The following is a 25,602-nucleotide window of genomic DNA, read 5'->3' as shown; positions in this document are numbered from 1 at the left end:
GCTCTGAGCATTATGGGACTTAACTTCTGAGGTCATCAGTCCCCTAGCACTTAGAACTACTTAAACCTAACTAACCTAAAGAAATCACACACATCCATGAACGAGGCAGGAATCGAACCTGCGACCATAGCGGTAGCCTGGTTCCAGACTGTGGCGCCTAGAACCGCTCGGCCACTCCGACCGGCTTCAATCGAAGCAGCTACAACCATTACATATCTGGGAGCGTGCGTTCGGAACGACTTAAAATGGAACGACCACATAAAAAAATCACAGGAAGGCAGATGCCAGAAAGAGATTTATTGGAAGACACCTCAAGAAGTGGAGTCCACCCACGAAACACGTAGTTTACAAAGCCCATGTTCAGGAAGACTTGTATATTGTTCATCCGTTTGGGACCCTCTCCGAATAGGACTCAAGAAGAAGTAGAGAAGATCCAAAAAAAGAGCATCACATTTCGTCACAGGTTCGTCTAGTGAGCGAGACCGTCATGGAGATGTTCACCCAACTGCATTGTCAGACGCAACAAGAGAGACGTTGCACACTACGGTCTAGTTGGCTGTTTCAATTCCGAGAACATATGTTCCTAGAGGAGTCCTACATATATTTCGCAAAATAGCCATAAACGAGAAATTAGCGAGATTAGAGCTCACAAAGGGATCGCTCTCCAAGAGTAATATTGACGATTGGAACAGGAAAGAGAGGTGGGGAAGAGGGCAACAAATAGTGTTATACAAAGAACTCTCCGCAACCCATTATAAAGGTGGATTGTGGACTATATAGCTAGATGCAGAATAGCAAGTACCTGTGAGTAACAGAGAAAGACCATCCGAAACGCGGTTTCTGGTTGATTTGTGAGAGAACCGTCATTGGCCGTGCGCTGCTCGCGGTTGCTATCTGAGTGTTGCTTCGGCTGCTTTAGGTTATTGAGCGCAGGCCCGGAGCCCACGCACGCGGCCGTCGGCGTGTGCGGCCAACCAGGCAGCGCAACGCCCAGCGGGTTGCCTGAACACCAGGGGGCCAGCAACACGCGGGGACAGGCGCGTCGTTGTTCCATTAAATATCGTCATGTCCTCTGACTCGTACCAGCGCCCATCTGGTCTTTTATGACAAAAATTGAAACTGGGTGCCAGACCTGGATCTCGTGCTTATCGAAAATATTCGATGACCATTCAGGTCATCAGAGCATCGCTCCACGAATGACTTAAACCCTCAATGTCACTAACGTTAACCTGTGAATTCGAACCACTAAACGGACTCGGAATAGAACAAATAAAGATCTGGAGCACATGGATAGCCCGAGCTGTATTACAGGCACGGGCATATTAAGGGTAGCAGGCTACGGTTAGCGTCTTCGATTAGTAATCGAAACGTTCTCGGTCCAGCATTCAAAGCCCGCCACCTCTTATTTTGAACAAAAATCACCAACAATGGCGGCCGAAAACTTCCTGCATAGGAGGTCACCCCTCATTCAGTCGACGGCCTTGCCAAAGAGGGCGGAGGAGTGAATAGAGGTTCAGGGTACCCTCTTGCCCTTAAGGTGGGAAACTGCCCCTGAAAGCGGAAGACTCAGCAATAATCAACGACATGGGGATGCTGAAGGCAATGGAAACCACTGTATTAAAGACATAAAATGTGTATCCAATGGACATGTTGCCTGTCATTGAAAAGTGTCATGATGACCTCTCCACTGGCAAAACATTCCGGAATAATCCCTCATTTGGACCTCTGAGAGAGGACTGCCAAGGGGGAGGTAATCATGAGAAAATGGCTGAATAACAAACGAAAAGTTAACGTTCTACGACTATGGGATTGGAATGTCAGGAGTCTGAAAGTGATAGAGAAGCTAGAAAATCTGAAAAGGGGAATGTTAAGGCTGACTCTAGTGGGGGGTCAGTGAAGTGAAGTTCAGAAAAGACAAGGATTTCTGGTCAGATCATCACAGGGTAATATTAACAGCGCTAGAAAATGGTATAACGGGGGTAGGATCCATTATGAATAGGAAGAACGGCAGAGAATGAGTTACAGTGACTAATCCAGTGAAAAGGTGGTTCTCATCATAATTGACAGCAAACGAACACCGACAACGATAGTTCAGGTACATATTCCGGCATCGCAAGCCGAAGATGAAGAGACATATTGAACTGGTAATTTAGAACGTAAAGGCAGATGAAAATATAATAGTCATAGGGGGATGAGTAGAAGGACGATTTAAGGGAAAATATGGGCTTGATACTAGGAATGAGAGAGGAGAAAGACTAATTGAGTTCTGCAGTAAATTTCAGCTAGTAATAGCGAATACTGTGTTCAAGTGAAGGAGTACAAAACGCACCGAAGATTTCTTGTCAGTCAAACCGTGAGTGATGGTGACGATCAGTGTAAATACTCGTATAGAGCTCCAGCTGGGTACTGCTGTTTGCCGGCCTCACATTACGTGATAATCGAGTAATTACCGTTGCAGACTTAGCAGCTTTGGCCACCGATTCGGTTCATTCGAAAAAGACTGTACTTGCCACTGTCCCGATTTTTCCATTACAAAGAAAAGTATTCTAACACCGAATACATTAGCTAATTCAACTTGCACTGTGTGTGTACGGAATGGGAATCGTGTGGTTGGCAAAATGCAGAGTTGGTGCCGATATTGCAATATTTCCACTGAAATGTTTCGTAATGTTGCAGATAAACCAGTGGTAGTATTTGAACACTGAATGTTGTACAGTAGATTGAATTATGTCTTCGTTAGATGAAAGCGCACAGTCCTCTATCATTGCACCTAAGGTACAGTATCCAGTTTCATTCGTTTAACAGATGAAATATGGAACAGGAAGCTGTAAAATTTGTGTTAATTTTACCTGTATGAAAGAAGAGGCAGCAAGAACTAAAATCAGCAACGGTGTCTACAGCAATAAATATTTCGTTTGGCTCAATGGTATGGTGCAGTTCTTTCAATTAGAAGCCACATCGGTGACTTGGGTGTCCAAAACATCCTACCAGGGAAATGGAACCTATAGTTTGACACGAAATTCGAATTATGTGTCGTTCCTAGCGAATCTTCATTTCACTAAGAGGTAAAGCCTAGATTAAAAGCAACCTGAAAATTACATGGTAAGACGGGGACTCGATACCTCGACCCCGCCGTTTCCAACCAAGGGCTTTACCGCTGCAGCCCCAGCACCAAGACAGCGTCTGTGATGATGGCAGCCGAATATTCGGAAGCTACATTCACGAACAGTTCAACTTAGGTACACAAATATCATCGATGTAAATCTCACGAGATACAGCATGTCAGTCTCGTCATCTTCCGCACTGTAGCCTTAGCTCACTATGTAAAAACATTTCAAGCTGTTTAACAACGACAGAATATTTTGAAGATTCCCTTTAAAATACTTAGTTAATTAGTTATTTGAATGTTCTGTGGACCACAATTGCGACTCTCGTTGTGATACAGAACGAGTCGGTTTTACAGTTTCAGTACATCTTCTCAGCGGAAAAGTTATGGTAACATGCTGACCATTTACATGATTTTAAAGCTTTTTTTCACACAACCAGTGATTTACACTTCAAACTACGTTCATTGTCTCCCTCCCCTAATACACACACACAGGGGGGCAACAAAGATATGGAAACACCAAAAACGTATTACCAAGCCTAATACGGTGTAGGAAACCCGCTGACATTCAGAACAGCTTCCAGTCCTCTCTAAATAGGAAAATACAAATCCTGTACGATTTTCAAGGGAATCATATACCATTCTCCCTGCAAAATAGTGGCAAGTTCAGGTAATGCATATGGACTTGAACAGCGGTCGCACACAATTCTCTCCAAAGCAGACCACAAGCACTCAATAATACTGAGATCTGGTAACTATGGCAACCAGCTGAGATGCGACAATTCATCCTCTTGTTCACAAAACAGCTCTGGACAACGCCAGATGTGTTAATATGGGTCCTTTCGTCCTGGAACACAGCATCACCACTAGTGAAGAAACATCGTACCATGGACCTCAGCAATCAAGATGATCAAGTAATTCTTGGTAGTAATGAGACCTTGCAGAGTGCCTATGTGGGCCATGGAGTACCACGATACGGTTGCCCAAATCACCAACAAAGCCCTGCCATGTTTCACTCTTGAGACGTAATCTCAGCCAAAAGTTGAAAACAGTTTGAGAGAAGATTCATCCGACCAAATGACTTTATCCATCGCTCCATAGTTTGGGTTTTATGGCTTCGGAGCCATGTTTCCCTGTTACAGGCATTTGCATAACTAATGAGTGATTTCGAAATTCCAGCTCGTCCTGCAATCCCTTGCTTCTGGAGCTCCATCCGTGTTGTTTTGATACTGACTGCCATGTAAGTTCTGCAATGACTTCTTCAATGACTTTTGCACGTGTCATTATCGTATCTTTTTGTTACGGTCCTCTTCAATAACCATCCGTCACGATCACCCAACACATAGTTTCGCGATTTAGAGGATGACGGTTTTCCACTTTCCCTGTTGCGATATAAATCTTCGAAATGGTGCCTCATTAAACACCAAACACGTCAGCTGCCTTGGTTAAGGAAATACCCACCATACGAGCACCAGCAATTTTCCCACGTTCGAATTCACTGAGGTTCGACATAATGCATTCACAACCACACGCAACACTTTACCAAAGAAAATTACCAGACAGGCGTATGATTTCATAAGTTGTCATTTTTGTTGTTTTGTCTAAATAAAATATAAAATACACTCCTGGAAATGGAAAAAAGAACACATTGACACCGGTGTGTCAGACCCACCATACTTGCTCCGGACACTGCGAGAGGGCTGTACAAGCAATGATCACACGCACGGCACAGCGGACACACGAGGAACCGCGGTGTTGGCCGTCGAATGGCGCTAGCTGCGCAGCATTTGTGCACCGCCGCCGTCAGTGTCAGCCAGTTTGCCGTGGCATACGGAGCTCCATCGCAGTCTTTAACACTGGTAGCATGCCGCGACAGCGTGGACGTGAACCGTATGTGCAGTTGACGGACTTTGAGCGAGGGCGTATAGTGGGCATGCGGGAGGCCGGGTGGACGTACCGCCGAATTGCTCAACACGTGGGGCGTGAGGTCTCCACAGTACATCGATGTTGTCGCCAGTGGTCGGCGGAAGGTGCACATGCCCGTCGACCTGGGACCGGACCGCAGCGACGCACGGATGCACGCCAAGACCGTAGGATCCTACGCAGTGCCGTAGGGGACCGCACCGCCACTTCCCAGCAAATTAGGGACACTGTTGCTCCTGGGGTATCGGCGAGGACCATTCGCAACCGTCTCCATGAAGCTGGGCTACGGTCCCGCACACCGTTAGGCCGTCTTCCGCTCACGCCCCAACATCGTGCAGCCCGCCTCCAGTGGTGTCGCGACAGGCGTGAATGGAGGGACGAATGGAGACGTGTCGTCTTCAGCGATGAGAGTCGCTTCTGCCTTGGTGCCAATGATGGTCGTATGCGTGTTTGGCGCCGTGCAGGTGAGTGCCACAATCAGGACTGCATACGACCGAGGCACACAGGGCCAACACCCGGCATCATGGTGTGGGGAGCGATCTCCTACACTGGCCGTACACCACTGGTGATCGTCGAGGGGACACTGAATAGTGCACGGTACATCCAAACCGTCATCGAACCCATCGTTCTACCATTCCTAGACCGGCAAGGGAACTTGCTGTTCCAACAGGACAATGCACGTCCGCATGTATCCCGTGCCACCCAACGTGCTCTAGAAGGTGTAAGTCAACTACCCTGGCCAGCAAGATCTCCGGATCTGTCCCCCATTGAGCATGTTTGGGACTGGATGAAGCGTCGTCTCACGCGGTCTGCACGTCCAGCACGAACGCTGGTCCAACTGAGGCACCAGGTGGAAATGGCATGGCAAGCCGTTCCACAGGACTACATCCAGCATCTCTACGATCGTCTCCATGGGAGAATAGCAGCCTGCATTGCTGCGAAAGGTGGATATACACTGTACTAGTGCCGACATTGTGCATGCTCTGTTGCCTGTGTCTATGTGCCTGTGGTTCTGTCAGTGTGATCATGTGATGTATCTGACCCCAGGAATGTGTCAATAAAGTTTCCCCTTCCTGGGACAATGAATTCACGGTGTTCTTACTTCAATTTCCAGGAGTGTAGCAGGTTCTGAAAAATAGGGCTTCTTTTGGTAAATATCTAACCAGCCGCTGTCCTGTACCCACAACGGCTCAACAGAGACACAGATCATGTTTTGAGCACTACTGACGCTTGCAACGTGTTGAGGACACTCCACAGATGCCATTAATGGTCGAATACAAAAATGCAACAGCGCAAACTGCAGACTTGGGTAGCATCTGCAGGTATGGTCAAGAATGCATTTCTCGCTGCGTTTGCATATTTTTGTACAACCTGTGTACACATACACACACACACAGAGACACACACACACAGACAGACAGTGAGAGAGAGAGAGACAGACAGGCAGACAGAGAGAGACGAAAATCATAGTACTACACTTTCAGAAATTCTTCCATGCAGTAGGAGAAGTTGACAAGCATATATGTTTTCAGTTTATTATCCGTTAAATTCTTTGTATCACAGTAGGTGGTCAAACATTCTTATAGCTCAGTACCTCACTGCTTTCTGTGCCACACTGAGTCTGAGCGATGACAGTGTCAGCCAGTCCTCCTTCTTGTACTGTATTTATGCGTATTACTGTTACTTTCAAGCTCTGTATCTTGACTGTTGGCGACGAAATTCATAACGGAGTAAATATGCTATAAGGCTGCCGTCAGTTCACCCAACTGTTTGAAGAACTGTCGGTAAGAGGTTCTGGAGTGGATACCACACATTGTCATTATTCCGAGACTCTGTGCAATAAACACTTTTTTTCTCAATAACCAGACACTCCAGAGTATGATACCATAAGACATTAATGAATCAAAATAGGAAATTTTACGTTTTCATATACCGGAAAAATTACTTCATCAACATATCCAGGTACGTGATTCCTGTAACAGTATTTTCTGTAAAAAAGAACGAGCCTGAATCTCTTATCGGGGAAAAGCGCATGACATACGACGCTTTGGATAGTCTCCCGCATGATCGATTATGGTGTTGGAGCTCCTTTGCTGCTACATTCTCACGTTGTGGCGGTTCGCTTTTGCATTTAAGTGGAGCGTAGCCTAACGACTGAAAACTAAAAGTGGAACAAAATTCTTGTCTTTTATCTTCAAGCTCGGAATGATTTCACAAAATTGAACATGTCCTGGCTCATCGCCGTAACAAAGGGCAACACAAACGTCACCGCAAAATGCCCCAGACTGACACTCGAAGAGCAGCCAACTGAGTAGACTTCTGTGAACTACGTGCAGAACTCTCTTTTGTGGATTTCCCCTTATATAAACAACCAGTCGAACCTGCTGATGCCAACGTCGAATACTTTGAGCTGTAGAAAGTTCAGTGCCGTGCTCCCCACGAAAAACACGCCTCACTGCTGAAGCCGGATTGCACCTGTTGAAAGTGAGAATTCAAAACGCCTTTTTTTGCTCTGTTATCACCATCATGGCTCAGGTCACAATGCGTAATGACCCAGCGACTAGGCGAGCTAGTTGCACCATGGAGATCTCTATCGACAATTGCATTCATCGGCTACTTACAACCGGCAGCAAGTTTCTAGCTTAATTCATTATAAGATATAGCCGTATCCTAGTGAAGTGGGATGAATGATATTGAAACACATTGCACGTCGTGACGGCGAGTCGCGAGGTTGAAACTCCAAGGCAGGCTAGCCTTCGCGCCAGTAACGCAGGTTGCACGGGACAGCCTACTCGCCAGGCGGAGAAAGAAAATTCGAGATCGCTAGCAATTCGAGATCGCCAGCATTCAGGAATAACATTGCGGTTCAGCAATCACGTGTAGAAAGTTGCGGCAGTTACATATCGCTGCGATAACGAGGATATAAACCAAGTTCTGTGGCTTAACAGGCAGTTCCATTTCCATCCAGCTCAGTAGTTCCACCGCAGTGTAACAAAAATAATGGATTATGCCATATGGCAAATGGTTTTTGTTTTTATGATGCGGTAACCATCTTCAGTCGTACATAGACCATCATCAGATCGCTAGCATCTCCTCTGGTGACGCGTGGAGACATTATTGGTCTGATGATGGTCTGGGTCTTGGTGGTGCATTGAGACGTTACTGATCTGATGATGATCTATGTACGACTCCAACCGGTCATAACGATGCAAGATGGCTGAAGTTTCAGCTATGAGCTTGAAACTTGTTACTTCCAAGGCAGCTCACCTGCTCAGGAGCACCGAGCTGTTGTTTGACGAAATCGGCAAGCACCCCGACGACAATACGACGTGGAATCAGCAGCTCAACGACAACGCAAGACATCGCCGTGGAGCATAATTTACACCAGGATGAATATACTCGCAGTCACCAATTTGGACTTGGTATTCGAACGGGACATTGGCACAGGTTAGACGTATAAGTATTTGTCTTACGGAATAAAGCAGTGTTTAGGCATTCTCAGTTGAGGTGCTCACAAATGTGACACTTGGTGAGTGGACTAGCACTTGACCCGCAACACAAACAGTGGCATAGTATGGCTCATAATTAGGCGGATGGACACATTACTTGATCAGCCTTTTGACGATCAGTAAATGAAAATTCGCAACCGTAAAATACCTTATAAAATACAACCAGAGTGATTTAATGTGGCTTTCATAAAACTAGTTGTATTAAAAGCAGATGACAAACAGAGATTCAAGGGAAATGTCCCAATGATAGGTAATTCATTCGCTAAGAAGATATGTTACAGAACTATTGTCCGCGATTCTTGAGTATTTTTCATAAGTGTGGGGCCCATACAAATAGAGTTAGTAGATGAGGTAGACAAAATTAAAGGAAGATCTGAGTGTTTCGGTACGGGTTCGTTTGGGCAGCGTAAGGGCGTATCTGATACGCTCACTGAACTCTAGTGGCAGACTCTACAAGAGAGACACTGTGCACAATGGGGACGTTTATAACTAAAATTTCGAAATGGTACGTTCCACCTCAGGAAACGACCATGACGGTAATAATGACCGAAATTCCATACTACACAGTCGAGAATAAACCTGGAGGGGAATGTGGTTGGAGGGGGAAGAGAGACATGCTAGCACACTATCAGCTCCCAGCCATACACCGTAATGTTGTTTGCAGAATGTAAACGAAGAGGTACAACAAAGCGCTTGTGAAATCTGTTTCACTTTGTGCTTTGTGGGAACTCCGTTGTAGCTCAATGAATTCTGTGGGTTGACTCTTTCTAACAGTAAATAAGTCCGTGGCGAAAATTGATGTCGAAATCCTTCCACTATCTTTAGAAGGATTTAATTAATTATCGAATGTAAATCTCGAAGCATGGATTCATCTGCAAGGTTTCAGCTGACTAATGAAGAACCTTCCTTGCGATGACACACTACTGAAATCTATCTCTTGAAATGTTCCTGCTTTCTTGCATATGATATCGAGATGAAGTTTCTTCCTCATATCACTTGCAGTGCATACTACTTTCCGGAAATTTCTTCAAATTTCTAGATTGAGTTTCCACCTGCATTCGTGGGAGACGTTGAGCTGGAAAACGCTTCTGAAATCATATTTACCATTAATTTAGTCTGATAGACAGCTTTTGATTCCCACGCCGCAGCAGTGGCTGTTTTACGGATTTTTCCTTAGTGTTCATGTGATGTAGTGCTACTTCTCATTAATAACCAAATGCTCGTTACTGACGAAGGAAAGGAGCCGTTTTTATTGGTTTGTGTGGCCACGTTAGGTATTATTCCGCTAACTCCGTAAGCCATACGTCACCAAGCTATACTGCGCACGTCAGTCTTCCCTACCGTGCGGAACAAAATCCAAAGTCTAAGTTGTTTTCAATGGGAAAACAAACGAACACAGAGTAAGGAATAAATGTATAGTCACTGAAGTATCACGAAATTAAGGGTTCATGACAGATTAATATTACATTGTAAAAGAAATGTAGAAACAGAGAACTGCACACGCTGCATGTAAATTAACCAAACGTAGGTGTAGAATCAGGCAGTCTGAAGGCGAGAAGCTCGGAGCACTGCTGAGACTCTCGCTCTCGAATAGCAAGTATTAGTAGACAGAGCGGATGCTGCCTAGAAGCGATAGGCTCAACCTCTTTCTGAGGTGCTCCCTCATGGACAGCATCGGTCGTGGCGTTTTATAAATTTACTCTTTTCTAACTTACAAATTTTTGTTACCTCCTCAATACATAAATTGTTAGTTTTCCTTATTTCCTTTCCCTAATTAGTTTTAATTTTACAAGTATTTAAAGCTGCAAGACGGTTAAACTTTGTCAAAATAAGAAGAAATCAAATACATTTAATATCCTGTAGATGTACAGTTTAATATTGTGAAAACACGACCTTTCTTAACAGCTAGACGGCAAGTCATTTGTTAATGGCAGAAACTAAAATAAAATAAAATAAGTAAAATTTTCAATGAAACTTTTTTCCTTTGTTGTCATTTCGTGCCCCTCTCTCAATAAGGTTGGGCGTAGTCCTTCAACGGCTGTTCAGCCTAAATATTTAAAACATGAAATATGTTACTTGTTACTAAAAGAGGTTAGCGTGCTCTCTTAAAATTTAAAATTTATGTGGCTCATGTGTTTCAAATAATTTCAAAAAGGGAGATATTGTTGAAAACTTATTTTAAAATATTTATGAGATGAGTAGATTTTAGGATCATAAAGATGGACCTATTTGACGATTTTTATTACGAAGTATTCACCAAAGATAAAATTTATAATTACAAAGCAATGGGGCTTGCATTGATTTCGATTGTGAATGTGGAGTGGTTGTAGATTTGGGTGTGGAAAATGAGACCAATAAATCCAGAGCAATGCCTTGGTTCGGTGATGAACGTAGGCTAGCAATAGATCACAAAAATGCAGCAAGACTGAGATTGCTACAGAGCGAGACACGAAAAAATTTGGATATATATAAAGAATTAAGATCTAATGCCCATAGGACACGCCAGGAAAAGAAAAGGAATGGCTGAAAACAAAATTATAAGAGATAGAATAACCAAAGGAACTGAACGAACCTAGAAAATTCTATCATCCAAAAGAGAAGATGTCAAGTAGTTTCCAACCCAAAATGAGTATAAAAATAGAAATGGTAAGGTACTCAGAGAGGAGCAAAAAATATTTCAGCGACAGACAGAATATTCTGAAGTTGTGCTTAATTCCAACTCAAATCAGGTATCAAGAGACCCACTGGAACAGGTGGGGAATAGATAGGCGGAAGAAGATGAAAGGGAATGAGCAAAAAGAGCAACAATGGTGGAGCCGGAATTGGTAATATATAAAATGAAAGTAACTGTGCACTTGGTGAAGCTGGGTTAGTGTCAGAATTTATAAAAGTAGGTGGACATCTTCTAATACTTGCACTATAAATAACATACGGGAAAACGAAATTATGCCTGAAGATTGGAAAACTTGAATAACATGTCCTACATATAAGAAAGGAGTAAAGTTAGTTTGTGAAAACTATAGAGGCATAATTTTATTGAGAACAGCCTACAAGATTTCTCTGAGGTTCTGAATGAAAGAATGAAGAAGTACGCTGAAAATATCTTCAGAGAATACGACAAAATAGAAGCACTTCTGACCAAATGTTTGTTATTAAACAAGTCATAGAGAAATTTTATGAATACGACATAGATCTCCACTTATTCCTTGTTTATTTCAAACAAGCCCTTAATAGTGTTAAGAGGCCAGCATTGTACAAAATACTAAAAGAACTGGTCATCTGTATCAAGCTAAGAAGGTTAGTTTTCAATTGAGGACATAAAGTCAAAAGTAAAGGTGAATAAAGAAATGACTAAGAGCTTTAAGTTTGCAGATGGAGTGAAACAGGGTAATGGTCTTTCTGCAGTCCTGTTTAACCGACCGCTGCATAGTCTGATACAAAAAGTAGGTAAGAGAGGACCATTAATGATGAAATACAATCAGATATGTGCCTATGCTGATGACATTGCAATTGTGGCACGAGATCCACACACGCTTAAAGCAATGTACGAAATAATGGAAGCAGAGGGAGCAGGAAACTGAATTTACTGTAAATAAAAATAAGTCCAAATACATGAAAATGTCCATTTCTAAGGCTTGAAGACCGCTACATGACCTGAAGGTGTCTAATAAGTATTTTAATGCTGTCATCTGCTTCCATTATTTACGTGTCCTCTTAATCAAGAATAATAATACTTACTTGTGCGATCTGTTGTTACAATGAGTCAGAAATGTGGACGATGGCAGAAGCAGATATGAACAACCTAAGGCCATTCGAAAGGAAAATCCCGCAAAAAAACTTACGAGCCGTTGAGAGAGGCAGAGGGATGGAGAGTAAGGTATAACCAGGAAATACAAGCGCTTATACGAGGGAAAGATATAGTGAAATTAGTTAAATCTCAAAGAATACGCCGGTTAGGACATATGGAGAAGATCGAAGATGATAGGATTCACAAACGAAAAATGAAGGGTGGATTGTATTTACCAGAAGAAAGGGACGACCGAGAGCTAGATGACTGGACAATATGAAGGGGGTTCTGGCCAAGATGGAGATGAGAGGATGGGTGAACAGCTGAGAACAGAGATTTATGGAGGAAGATTAATGAGGAGGCCAAGGCCCACCAAGGGTTGTAGTGCCAAAGAAGAAGAGGAAGAAGTAGTTAAAGAGCTACAGACAAAATTAGCTTTCAAAATATGAAGTTAAGGTCCTTGAAATGAAATTCTTTGTCCGCTAGCGTTACCAAGTTAAAAGACTATTAAAGCGAGACGCATAGCAAATTCTGTCGCATGTGGTCAAAACTCTTGAATGAAAAGACGTTCTCTCAGTTTTGAAGAAAGAGTAAGTTACACATTAATCGTCTCCCTTCAATCAATATTTATTCGTGTAGCATTTCTGTTTGACGCAACTTAAGCAATTTGTCTTTTAGACGTCTTAACTGTAACTGACTCAGGTAGGTGACTACGGCAAGTAATTATATGGTGTAACGTTTAGTGTTGTTGATGAAGACGAAAGGGAAGGGAGAACAGTGAGACCTGATGCCGACTCGCAGTCTGCTCTTCTCATACAGCACGAAGGGCGCCGCTGACTACGGTGTCCCAAGCCCAAAGACCAATCGCCACCAACAGCGTCATGTGTCCTCACTCCATGTGACAAAGGAGTGCATTGTGAATTAATTCAGGACTTTGTGACTTAATCTAATCTGACGTCTACACCTCTGCTCCTCCTTGCAGCTTCAGAGCTGGGTACCTTAGATTCGAGTGTGCCTCCTAATCTAAGAGGCATACTGTCAAGACAGTGGACTCAAAAGCGAGAAGAATGGGGTTGTCCGCGGTTTCCCTACATCAGAAAGAACGAATGCATGGGAGCCTCTTGCAAAGAGAATGTGGCCGGCTTCCTTCACCGTGCTTGTCGGATCATAGCTTGTGCCTCGTTTCTGATAATCTTACCTCAATGTGACGATAAATCCTGATCTTACTTATTTGCTTCTTTCGTTAGCGTGTGCTTCCAGCCTCGACTATAGAAGCGCATTTCGCCAACGATATATCAGCCAAAGTGGAGGAGAAGACTGCAGTTAATGAAACACAGTTTACAACTAACATCAGACAGACGGTCGGCGAGATCTTCCTGAGGACCAATTCAGATACCTTGAAGAATCCATAGCCCCGAGCATTGGCAGAGACACCAAGCTGGAAAGCACTCCCCCCCCCCCCCCCCCCCACCCGCCAGTAGAACATAGACTAATCTGAATCTCCCTCTGTGTTCTGATGCTAATTCTTCAACTCTGCATAACTACTGCAATCCACACCCACTTGCTCCTGTTTGTTATAGCCAAGCCTTAATTCATTCTAAAATATGTACCCCCCACCCGCAATTCGCTCCATCACCGAACTGACGACCCTTTACTGAATCAGGGCGAGTCCTATAAACCAATTCCTTCTTTTAGCCAAGTTGTGTCAAAACTTTCTTTTATGCGATTAGATTCTGAACGTATTTATCAGGTATCTTATCTTCTACTTACTATTCGGCATTCTTCTGATGCATCATCTTTCAAAACGTTATAATTATTCTCTTCTTGTCTGAACTCTTCAGTACAAGGATACTTTCCGGACAAATATTTTCACAAGAGACTCTCTAACACTAAAATTTATATTCGTTGGTAACAAATTTTTCTTAAAAAGCGCTTTTCTTTGCTGTTGTCAGTCCACAGTTTATACGTTTGTCATCGTCAGTCACTTTGCTGCCCCAGTAGGCAGACTCATTGTCTACTTTTAGTGTCTTATTTCCTAACTAATTTACCAAGCATCACTTGATTTATTTCATCTACATTCCATTACATACAGTACATTTTCATTTATTGATATTCATATTACAGCCTCTTTTGAAGGCACTATTTATTCCATTCTATTGATCTTCCAAGTCCTTAGCCGTCTCTGACCGAATTACAATTTCATCGACAAACCTCAAAGTTTTTATTTCTTCTGCTTGAACTTTAATTTCCTTTTCAAATCTCTCCTTGGTTCCATTTACTGCTTGCTCAATACACGGTATAAGTATTAATGTAAGACCCAGATGAAACAAACACAGAAAACAGGAAGTGAAAACTCGATATATTCGGAGAAACATTAAGTAAATCAAAACTGTCCTCCTACCAAAGGATGACTTGAACTCAGAAATGCTTTAATAGGCCTTGTTCTATAGGAGGTGGTAACTGCCTCCAATCTTTGAACTGTCTTATCCAGCCTGTTATAGTAGGAACTATGGGTCTACTTGGTATTTTTCACGTTAATTAAACATTGCCAGAGATGAACGAAGCAGTTAGCGACAGAAAAGGTTTATTAAATGTCTGGCGGATATAAACCCAGACTTTGTATACCTAGTCAGGCACTTACCCACGCAGACTCTAAGCTAACTAATGGCGAATTTAGGGGCAGAAATTGTGAGGTTAGACAGGGAAGATCACAACAACCGTAAGAAATGTCGAACACAGATTCAAGTCTAACAGTCAAGAGATTCAGAGCAAGAATCTTAAACACTATTTCAGTGGAAAAGTCAAGAACGCAAATTAAAGAGATATAATTTAGATCTATGACAACTTTTTTGTTGAAATAATTAGCAACCAGTCGCACAAAAGAGATTTTATTTCCTTTACCGGTTTCAAGAAACTATCACCCTTCTTCAGAAGGTTATAACTATTGCATTATTTGCAAGTGTCAAAAGTAACATGTATGGATCATATTGCTGTGGTCCTTACTAGCGACACGTTCCTTATAAAGACTAATGTGGTTGTAGATCTTGCGGGTCTCCAACCACATTAATTTTAATGAGGAATGTATCGATAGTAAGGACCACAGCAATATGCTCTATACATCTTATTTTTGACACTCGCAAATGATATGATAGTTATAACCTTCTCAACAAGGGTTGTAGGTGCCTGAAACTGGTAAAGAAAATAAAATTTACTTTGTGCAACTGGTTTCTGAGTTTTTGAACAAATAGAAATATAGTTGCTGACGACGGAGAAAATACCAATGTATGACAATCTATAGAATATACGACTAACAGGTAAAACACTGCGTTCTGGTGTATGTGTGAAATTGTGATAAAGGAATGACGAAATTCATAAAAGGATAAGGAAGAAATCTCGCCGGAGTTAAGCACTTGATAGTTTACGTAAAACCTAAGAAAATTACAAGGTAACAAATCAAGTACATAAAATATATAAACCAACTCTTGCGCGAAGATTCTGTTTGTTACACGACAGTCTACGGTGAACAACCGAAGTCTGATTGAAAAATGGTAGTTTGCCTACGTATGCTTTAATAGTGGAATCCAAACAACTAATATTTGCTCGAGAGAAGCTTACATTTCTTCTTAGTAATGTGAGTAAACAGGTAGCATCTGAAGGACTCGAGAACTCGTATGCAAAGTCTGGATCATCATCACATAGTCATTGTGACGGCTGCAGGATGCGCAGAAACAATTTCCAAGTCGGTAGGTAATGTCGTGACATCGATGATGTCCTACTGTGAATAAAAGAGAGGGAAGACACTGGAAAGTTACAGCGGCGCCCACGGGGGGTAACTGGAGAACTGTGTTGTGTGTGTGTGTGTGTGTGTGTGTGTGTGTGTGTGTGTGTTTGTGTGTGCCTATGTATGTGTGTGCGTTTTACGTTATGTTTACAAGAGAACTATTTAGTAAAGGAGCAACACACCATATTTGCAAAATGTCAGTTTGGTGGAATATGAAACTTATTTCATTATTACTGCACTCTTCATGAATGAGCGGGTGATGCGGTTCAGCAGTTAAGCTACAGTGTGTGCACTCTGAATGAGTAGGGCTTAAACGCCCATCATAGCATCCACATTTAGGTTTTCCCGTGGTTTCTGCAAATCGCTTAACGCAAATGCTGGAATGATTACCGTGAAAAGAACGGGACGGATTATTTCCTCATCCTTCTCCAACCACAGCATGCACTTTGTTTCTTATGATGTCGAATCTGGCAGCACGTTAAGGTACAATTCTCCTTTTTCTTTTTGTTCGCTAAACGAGATTTTGTAATCTTATTCGTTTCAAACAGTAATTATTATATTAAAGTTGTTTATAATCAGGAACTTTAATTAAATAGACAGTAAATTGTGAACGGAAAGAATTCAACGAGTTTTCAAAAAATTTCTCACGTGATTAACAAACGTTTAAAAACTGCACCATGCGTGAAACTAATATGAAATACAGTAACTACACATTTACATAATTCTGTCTACTCAGCAAACAAGCCATTACTGTATTGTCATCGGAGTACACCCGTGCGAAGGACAGGCAAACCTTGCCGCCAGTGATGTGAAAAGAAGTAACCGCCATTTTCATTGGTACTCCTCAAATGGATATATAAGAGGACGTGATGAAAAGTATTGCCCCCGAATTTCTATGTGAAAATTCTTAAAGCTTCTTTAAATAAAACAAAAGTTAGTAACACTCTACGTATCTGTTCTTCATTTCCACGTATTTGCAGCCCTCTATAGCTAAAGGGCTCCGAATTGTAGCATGTAACATGGAGGAGTGTAACGTAACTATGTCGTTGCGTGAGAAACAGCGTGCTGTAATCGAGTTCCGAATCCGAAGAGATCGTCCACACACCTCTCCAACAGCATGTCAGCTAACGCCTTGGGATCACTGTCATCGATCATTCTCCATACTGTGCTGATTTGGTCCCATCCGACTTTCACCTGTTTCCAAAACTTAAACAACACCTTCGAGGATTTCACTTTGATAATGATGAAGAGGTGCAAGCAGAGGTGAGGTTATGGCTCCGTCAACAAAGTTGAACACTCTCCAGTGACGGTATCAACAAGCTGGTTTCTCGTTGGGAGTCACCCTCGACTTTGTTGAGGAACAAATATGTAGAAATGAATAATAAAGGTTTATAATGTTGATAACGTTTGTTTTATTTTTAAAAGCCTTAAGAGTTTCACATAAAAAAATTCGGAGGCTCTACTTTTCATCACGCTCTCGTAGAACTGTATCGACATGTTTTCAAAATTACAAATAACACATTATATTCCGAGGTCTCTCTGTTTACGACGGGTAAAGGAACAACCTGCACAAAGGCAGTAGTGGTGAAGCTCTTTTGTCATTTGTCTGCGAAAGCGCGATCCATAACAACTGTTTTGTTTACTGTCTTCTGTGCTGTATTATCTGTTCATATAGATGTGAAAAGTTGCGCTAACAGCTACAACGATGAAATTTATGGTGTGCTGCACGTAATTGTTGTGTCTGTGGGCGGAGAAACGACGAGATCAAGCTTTGCTGTATGCTACTTTCCTGGATGGGTCATCTCAATTATATGACACTTCTTCAAAAAAATGGCTCTGAGCACTATGCGACTTAACTTCTGAGGTCATCAGTCGCGACCCTTCTTCGATCTAAGTTTCAGATACGTCTTGAGGCGCATATAAATGCAGTCCACATGTTTGACGTCAGCACATTGCCAGTCTACAGCCTGCAGTGTATGACAGTCATAATCGGAGTAAGCGCAAAGAGAATCACGTTAGCAAAGCTCGGATGCTGCAGAGGCGAGCAGCTGGCTCAGCGTACAAAGGCAGTCAGAAGCGCCACTGCTCTAAGATGCGAGACAGTGGCAGGCGGCTGATCAGTCTCCGAGTCGTCCCGAGAGGACGCTAAAACCATGAACGAAAGTATAACTGTTGATAAACGCATCGTACGTAGATTGAATGTGGCATTTCTTATCTCTAGTTGAAGGTAGGCTTAGAATGATTTGATTTCATTACTTTCTCTTGCTATAAATAATACTAAGGTAGTTAACTAAGCAATGATGCGTTCTGTGCGCATTGACAATGTTTGTGTGAAATGGCCAGCTATATATGCACCCGAGGACGAGTTTGCATTTGCTAAACATTTAAAAAAATTCAATAATCTTTCTTTTCCTATCATGGAATTCTGAAGAAATCTGTAACACTGGTGCTTTAACTAGATAATAAAACGGGAAAAGAAGGTCTAGTCGTCTTTGTATTCGTAGGGACTGGCTAAAAATGTACAGATGGTTACGCGAATATGACTTTCACATACTCACTGCTCAACTCAAGTTGAAAAGCTCTTACCTAATGTAGCCTTGTGAGGGTTCTACACAAACTTAATTATCTATATAGATATAATAAAAATTTCGTGTGGCCCAGTGCTCCGGTGCAAGCCTTTCCATTTAACGCCATTTCAGCGACATGCGTGTCGGTAACCCACCCAAGTCATCCAACCACGGGAAGGGGACCTGCAGTTTAAAGCGGAATCCGAACCACGTATCGTTTCTGGTGACTCCTCACATCGTTGAGAGGTGAAGGCTAGGTTAAAATGATGAAAAATCCACGATCCAACCGAGAGTCGCTCCGTGACCTCTTGCTTTCCAGGCACGCGCTTCAACGCTAGACCGCCAGGCCCTACAACTATGTGGATAGTTCATGTACAGGTTTTAATGAGTGGGTTTCAGAGCATAAAAATATATGATATAAGTGGTCATATCTTTTGGCTGCATCGACTTACATGCTTAAATTACTTACATTGCCAAGAAACCGTAGCTCTCGATGTTTAACATTAGTTTCAGCTTGGTACCTCATTTTGTCCCTGAGAAAAAGTGGCCTTACCAAGCGGACAACAAATGAAAAAAAATGTTTATGTGATATAATTACAAATCAACAGTGTTCGGATTTTTTTCCTGTACTTGTACTGTGAAACCTTGCTTCTTGCCAAATTTAGTGATTCTAGATCAACGGGAAGTACCTTATAAGTTGTGGTGAATGAGTTTGCGAGTATCAAAATATGTGATATAAATGGCTGTATCTTTTGGTTGTATTGATTTAGAAGTTGAAATTTCTTACACTTTAGTGTTTGAGATTAATTTCGATTCCTCCACCCGTTCCTGACAAAAAGGAGGCTTAACGCTCGCTTTTCTGGAGAAGAGCTGCCATAACGGACCGACAAACAGACGAACTACAAAGTGATCCTGCAAGGGTCCTGTTTGTACCGATTGCGGTACAAACCATAAAAATTGCGTTTTCTCCTAAAAGGCAGCGTAGAAAATTCTTACATGCCGCCTTTTCACTTATGGAATGAAGAAGTTAGAGTGCTAATGGAAAAATGTAGAATGTCTCACGTAAAAAAAAAAAAAATTAAAGAAAAATGCTGACAGCAGTTTCTATCATCAGTACAACATCACTTTATATCATTTACACTGAATCTCACAGTAGCTTTTTTAACATTAGTTGTTAAAGAAAACTTATTACAGATCAAAATAAATAATACTTCTCTGATTATATAACTGGAACCTAGAAATAATTGTACTGCCTTTGCTGGTTATCAGGTTGCAAACGAGGAAACAAAATTTCAGTTTATCAGCTGCATCTACTAACCTTCAATTTCAATTACAGTTTTAGACGTTCAAAATATATATATGACAAAAGATTCATGTATGTCATAATATTTTGAGTAACTGCTACTTTTCGAGTATACTGTGTGTGATGTTAGTTACGAAGAGCGCAGAGATAAGATTAATGAGTCTAACATCAGCCACACTACGACAAGACCTCTCCAAGGAAAAGGCACTGAAGAGATCCAAAAGAAATCAGTAAAACAAGGGCAGCTTTTGCGTCATTGTATGGAGCCCCACAAAAAGGAAGAAGAAGGCCCCGGATCGCTGAAAAATGAAGGAAACTGTACAAAATGAACATGACAATATCAGTAAGGAATTTGGTAAGCTTCCAGTAAGGAAAACAATAAATAAACATAAACAAATTAAAAGCAAAGTTCCGCGACTGCTGAAGGTATATTTTCTGATGCATATCCTGAATTCTAATCCTTTAGGTAGAAACTCTATGAGAAGACTAAGTATATGGTGGTAAAACGGAAATATGTTATATGAGCTCAAACGTCACAAAGCACAACAAAAAGAGGAAGCAAACTTTGTTTAACTTTATTTGCACAAATCTCATTACTGGAAGTTTCATGTAAATTATACATCCGAAACTCATGACAATACAGAATTCTTCGTACATTGTTTTCCCTTCAGAGCAGTCTATACGACCACTGGAGCCGTTTGCTCCTGGAATACCCTATACAAAAATGCTCATTGTCGGAGTGACTGGATTTTCAACACGTTAGGGCCACCGTAAATAAACCCATCGATCGTTCAAAATTGAACTGAAAATGGTTTGCAGCTGCAATAGCCATGCCCTATTCTACAGCAGCATTGACGGGTTTTACACCCAGTAACATCGAGGGTAGTAAACAGCCTCCTCCAGAATTTAATAAGTTCAAGTCTTTGTTTAGCAACAATAAAAATATTGAAACATTGTGTACATTTTTACTTCGTAATACATTAGCGGATGGTGCTACTACTACGCCAGAAATAAATGGAACAGAAAATAGTTTCTAACGAACGTTACTCTTCGTAAACGATGGATAAAAATAAAAGTACATTTAGGTGTCCCACACTCGAGTGCGGGGCACAGGTATCCATTTTTAGTTGTTTATCCTGTTAACTGATTTTTGGTGCACCAGGACATAGCAGACAATAACTATCATCGTCAAAGATGACATTATAGCTGGCGGGTTTTCAAAACTCGCATTTACAGCACAGTTAGGGACAATCTAATTTTCCTCTTTTGTGCACCCTAAATTCCCTACACCATGTACGTCCAGTAACTGCCTTGCTTCAGCGTTTCCTGCAGCGGCTCTGCTGCGCTACTGACGCTGACTTTTGCTCTGCTAGACATCAGCACACATCGTCTTCTCAAACGCTGTTCACCACTGTGCTCTGTCTTTGATGACGACAGTCAGTTATCGGCTGACGATGGGCTTGGAAGTCGAAAACCAGTTAAAACGATAAAGGGACATTGCAGAAGATTCGTAAGCATTCAGGAACAAGAGTAATACAATAAGAGGAAGTCATTGTAAACAAGCGAGGAACTGCTTTCTGGTACTGAAAGTGTTAATGTGCACATTAAAGATGAATAAAGCCACCAATCAATTTTAACAAAGTAATAATTCTCCTTGTAAGTTGCAAAGTGCATCGAAATCAATGATGGCACTAGTGGACATTAAGTATAACAAGAACGCTATAAAACAAGTAACAGTCTTTCACTTTTTTATTTTTTACGACACAGTCACATGTTCATTTTGCAATGCCGTAGCTAAGTTCATCCAGCTACTGCTAAGCTTCCGTCTGTCAATAGAAAGAAGAAGAAACAAATAATAATTACAGACCGTATGAAATCGTTCTATAATGATTATTTGGCCTCCGTATTTATTTATTGACAGTCTAATGAGATTACGTCATGTGAAATGCTTATCTCGTAGTGTTATAAAATATTAAAAATAATACAACATAATCAATCAATTACCTAATCTGCATGGACCGTATGTCATTTTTTCGAATATTTTTTACTGTCCGGTACACCATTGCAGTTGTTGACAGAGTCAGACAGCTGTATGATGGAAACTTAGACAAATGAACATGTGACTGTCTGGTGTTTCCCGTTCAGAATGGTTCACGCTATCGCTTCGTCCGATGCCTCAAACGCTCAGTACGTGAATTTAGATTATTCTTAAACATGTTTGGCCTTCAAACGTCAGTCAACCAAATTCTAAACGTAAGGCTCGAACCCAACATGTTCCAAAGACAATGCTCTAATTTATTTAGAAAACATTTATCGCTGACGCACATACAACACACACATACTTTTTTTTATTTGTAGGACACATAAAACATAACGGCACAAACGAAACTCGTGCTGGAGGTAAGTTCATAACCCGTGCCGTCTCTAATGACGCCATCTTCGACGGGACGTTTAATCGTAATGTTCCTCTATGCGCGATATCAACACTTCGAGCCAACGCCGCTGTGCTAAACGGGAAAAGATTTTTGCAGCTGCTTTTATATCGTCTTGCGGCAGCTAATGGTCTAACATGGGACAGACTCTACAACAATCCTTTGCTCGAAACGACATCATCACAGCGATGTAGCGATAGAAATACTGTTATAAACATAAAAATTTTATGTCTCCATTGAAAAGTATGAGTCTACTGCTTAAGGCTCTGCAGTTCACAGTGATGCGCTATTCACAGCCTATCCTTTTATATGGATGGTGCGTAAGGTATGGAAACCGGTCTTATGTTAATAAAAACACTTTGCGATCGTGACAAAAAAGATTACATTACTTATCCTTGGCTGTTCGAAATTGTATTGAAAGTGGAGAACAGTTCCCGTCCTGTCCCGTTACGCACGCGTCTTGATGGAATGCATTTAGCGATGAAAGGGAAGCCTTTTTTTCTGTGCTGTTTTCCCGGGTGCGGACCAGTGTAGCTGTGTGGTGTAGCTTTGCTGAGAGTGTGCAGGCGGACAGAGAGACAGGTGTGGGTGCGAGTCTGGGGTTGCGGGTCACGCAGCGACCGCGCCCTCACTGCTCGAGCCCTGTGCTGCCGCCGCCGCCGCCGCTGCTGCTGCGGCTTACGTCACCTCCATATCGATTCTTAATTGACACACTTGCCACACGACGAATTTCGCCACCGTACGGCTCCGTTGATCGCGATAAAACTTCTCCTACATCCCCACCGTCATTTCCGTCAACCAGAAAGCGGCTAAATGGTCTGTATACGTGCTGCCTGCAAAGGCGTTACCACTCGCATCCTGCAACCCGTGGAGCAGCTACTGACAGGTATTTACGTGACCATCACTTCAGCTCGAAACAGCGATAGAAATCTTGTACTAATGAACCAATCAGTCACAACTGTTATGCCGAAATTCTCCCCTGTTCCGTGCGAAGCGCGCCCAGGTGCAATGCACATATCGTGGAGTAGTGGTGTCGAATTCGGAACGCCCTGAGATGACAGCTGGCATTACCGCTCGTGGGAGGTCTTACAAGTATCAGAAATGTTTGTTAACTGATTTCGTGTGACAAGCAATGCAGTCTAGGCTCTCAGAACGCGCAAGGAGCGCCGAGCACCCCGCACCGAAATAACTTTGCGCTCGCCGCAAGCCAAGGACGCGTTTGAACACACTGCGGCGCTCAACTTGGTGGGGCCCCGTCGATACTCTGGTAATTCCAGCCGTTCTCAAAGAGTGGCGCTGCGCGTGCTTTCGCACATTGCAGGAGAAGCTTGGCTCAGCACGAGTGGAAGCCCATCATGGCGTGGAATAACGCATTTTAGAAGGGAAATAACACTTTCTTTCTTTCTGTAGCGACTCCTACGCCTCTCCTTACGTCCAGCAACACTGCAGCTCATTCGTTGTTAGTTGTTCATGGTTCTCAGTAAGCCAGTTCTATCGGAATTATATTTGAAAGAGACTATGACAGCAATGGATGACCGTTTAAGAGGTAATTACAATATTTGTTCGCTGCTTGACTTCATTCGTGCCATAACTGTAACTACGTCCTATACGATTCACCGTTAAGGTCAGTGTTCAACAACGTTCGTTAAACTCATAGCTAGCTTCACTCACCGTAACGTATTGGTAAATCTCTTCTTTATCACAGTCATTTCTTAAAAAATTTGCGTTTGGTCTTTAACCAAAGCTCTGTTGGTATGGGAATTCTACTGCATATCGACACATTCTTGCCAATGTTCAATGTTGTACATGTGTACATAATCACATTCATTTGGATCAAGTTCTGACTCAGTATAAATACACACCAACACACAGTAATGGCACGTCAGAAACATAGACACACGCCTCAAGCGTGACTCGAACATCTGACTTTGATGTAGGATCATATACGCCGTTTTCTACAGCGTTTGTACGCAGAGAAAACTATACACGTTACGGAAACGTATGCATCGCCTTGACCGGCTCATAGTATATATATATATATATATATATATATATAGAGAGAGAGAGAGAGAGAGAGAGAGAGAGAGAGAGAGAGATGTTATCAGTGAGGGATGCGGATCATATAGGTATGTAAGCAGTGGAGCGCTCTTCTCTGTGATAACACTACTCCCGTCTGCAAACTCAAACTCAAATAAGGTATCACAGCGGAGTTCGCTCATCGGGTAAGTGTGGTGTCAGTAAATACAGTATTCCACTAATAACGCTATTCTGTCACACTGTAATACACCCTGCGATTTGGTTGAATCACAATATTTATCTCGTGGTGTTATTAGTAGCCGATGCCGAGCAAAGGTCTACACGGAAAGGGTCACTTTCCTGTCACGACACTTCGTTGCCCTAGTAAGAAAGGTGTCAGTAAAGATAATGTGTCTTCATTCGAACAAATATGTGGTGAGTGTAGAAGTTTTGGTAACAACAAGTGCTGTTTTGCGTGGTTCTCGGGGATTGCCACACGCCGGCCGAGTATTCACGATTCACTGGTGGCGGGAGGCGGGCGCCACAGCACAGGTGAGCCGGCCAGGGCACGCCACGCAGCGCCGTCCCGTGCCGCTGCGGAGGTGCACGCGCGCCCGGCCACGCCCCGCCGGGGCAGAGGCGGCGGCGGCGGCGGCCGGCGACGCATCGATCCCCGGCTGGGCGCGCTCAGCTCACCTCTGGAGTCCCGCTGGCGCTGCCGCCGGCCGGCCGGTCAGGAGCTGGCGCCTCGGCCGCAGCCGCAGGCTGGTGCGCCGCCGCCCGCGCGGGCTCGCATCACTCGCCGCCGCCGCCCGTGCCGCAGCCACCGCCTAGCGCAGCCCAGGCCGCAGCCAGCACCGCCCGCCGCGACCCGCCGTGCCCACGACTGCCACTGACCGCGCCCCGCCGCCACTCGCAGCGCTCTGCGCCCGCACGCGGACCCGCGTCCCGCCCGCCGCCGTTCGGCTGTCCTCGGCCGCCTTCGCCGGCGCTCGCGTCGGGCAGGGCGCGCCGCTGCCGCCGCTGGCGCACCTCTCGGCGGGACCCCGAAACTAGCGAGGGGCGCAGTCCGTGGGGCCTACTTCACAGAACAACAATAAATGAGAAGCACCAAGTCCCATGTTAAGAGAAACACAATGCGATAGCAGCGCTCCAAGTGACGTAGAGAAGAACTAAGG

At 43.1% G+C, this 25,602-nt stretch overlaps 1 protein-coding gene across 1 annotated transcript in view; it reads right to left on the bottom strand.

The window, feature by feature from the left end:
- LOC126161882 (cubilin) overlaps positions 1-25,169 on the bottom strand; it is a 1,256,608-nt gene extending 1,231,439 nt beyond the window's left edge. Inside the window, exon 1 of the mRNA XM_049918020.1 lies at positions 25,121-25,169. The gene's annotated coding sequence lies outside the window, so the exon portion shown is untranslated. The remainder of the gene's footprint in view (positions 1-25,120) is intronic.
- Positions 25,170-25,602: the final 433 nt, after the last annotated feature.

The sequence above is a fragment of the Schistocerca cancellata genome, chromosome 2 (genome assembly GCF_023864275.1).
Source record: "Schistocerca cancellata isolate TAMUIC-IGC-003103 chromosome 2, iqSchCanc2.1, whole genome shotgun sequence".
NCBI classification, from domain to species: Eukaryota; Metazoa; Arthropoda; class Insecta; order Orthoptera; family Acrididae; genus Schistocerca; species Schistocerca cancellata.
The sequence above is the reverse complement of the archived record's forward strand: the minus strand, read 5'-3'. Positions and strand labels throughout refer to the sequence as shown.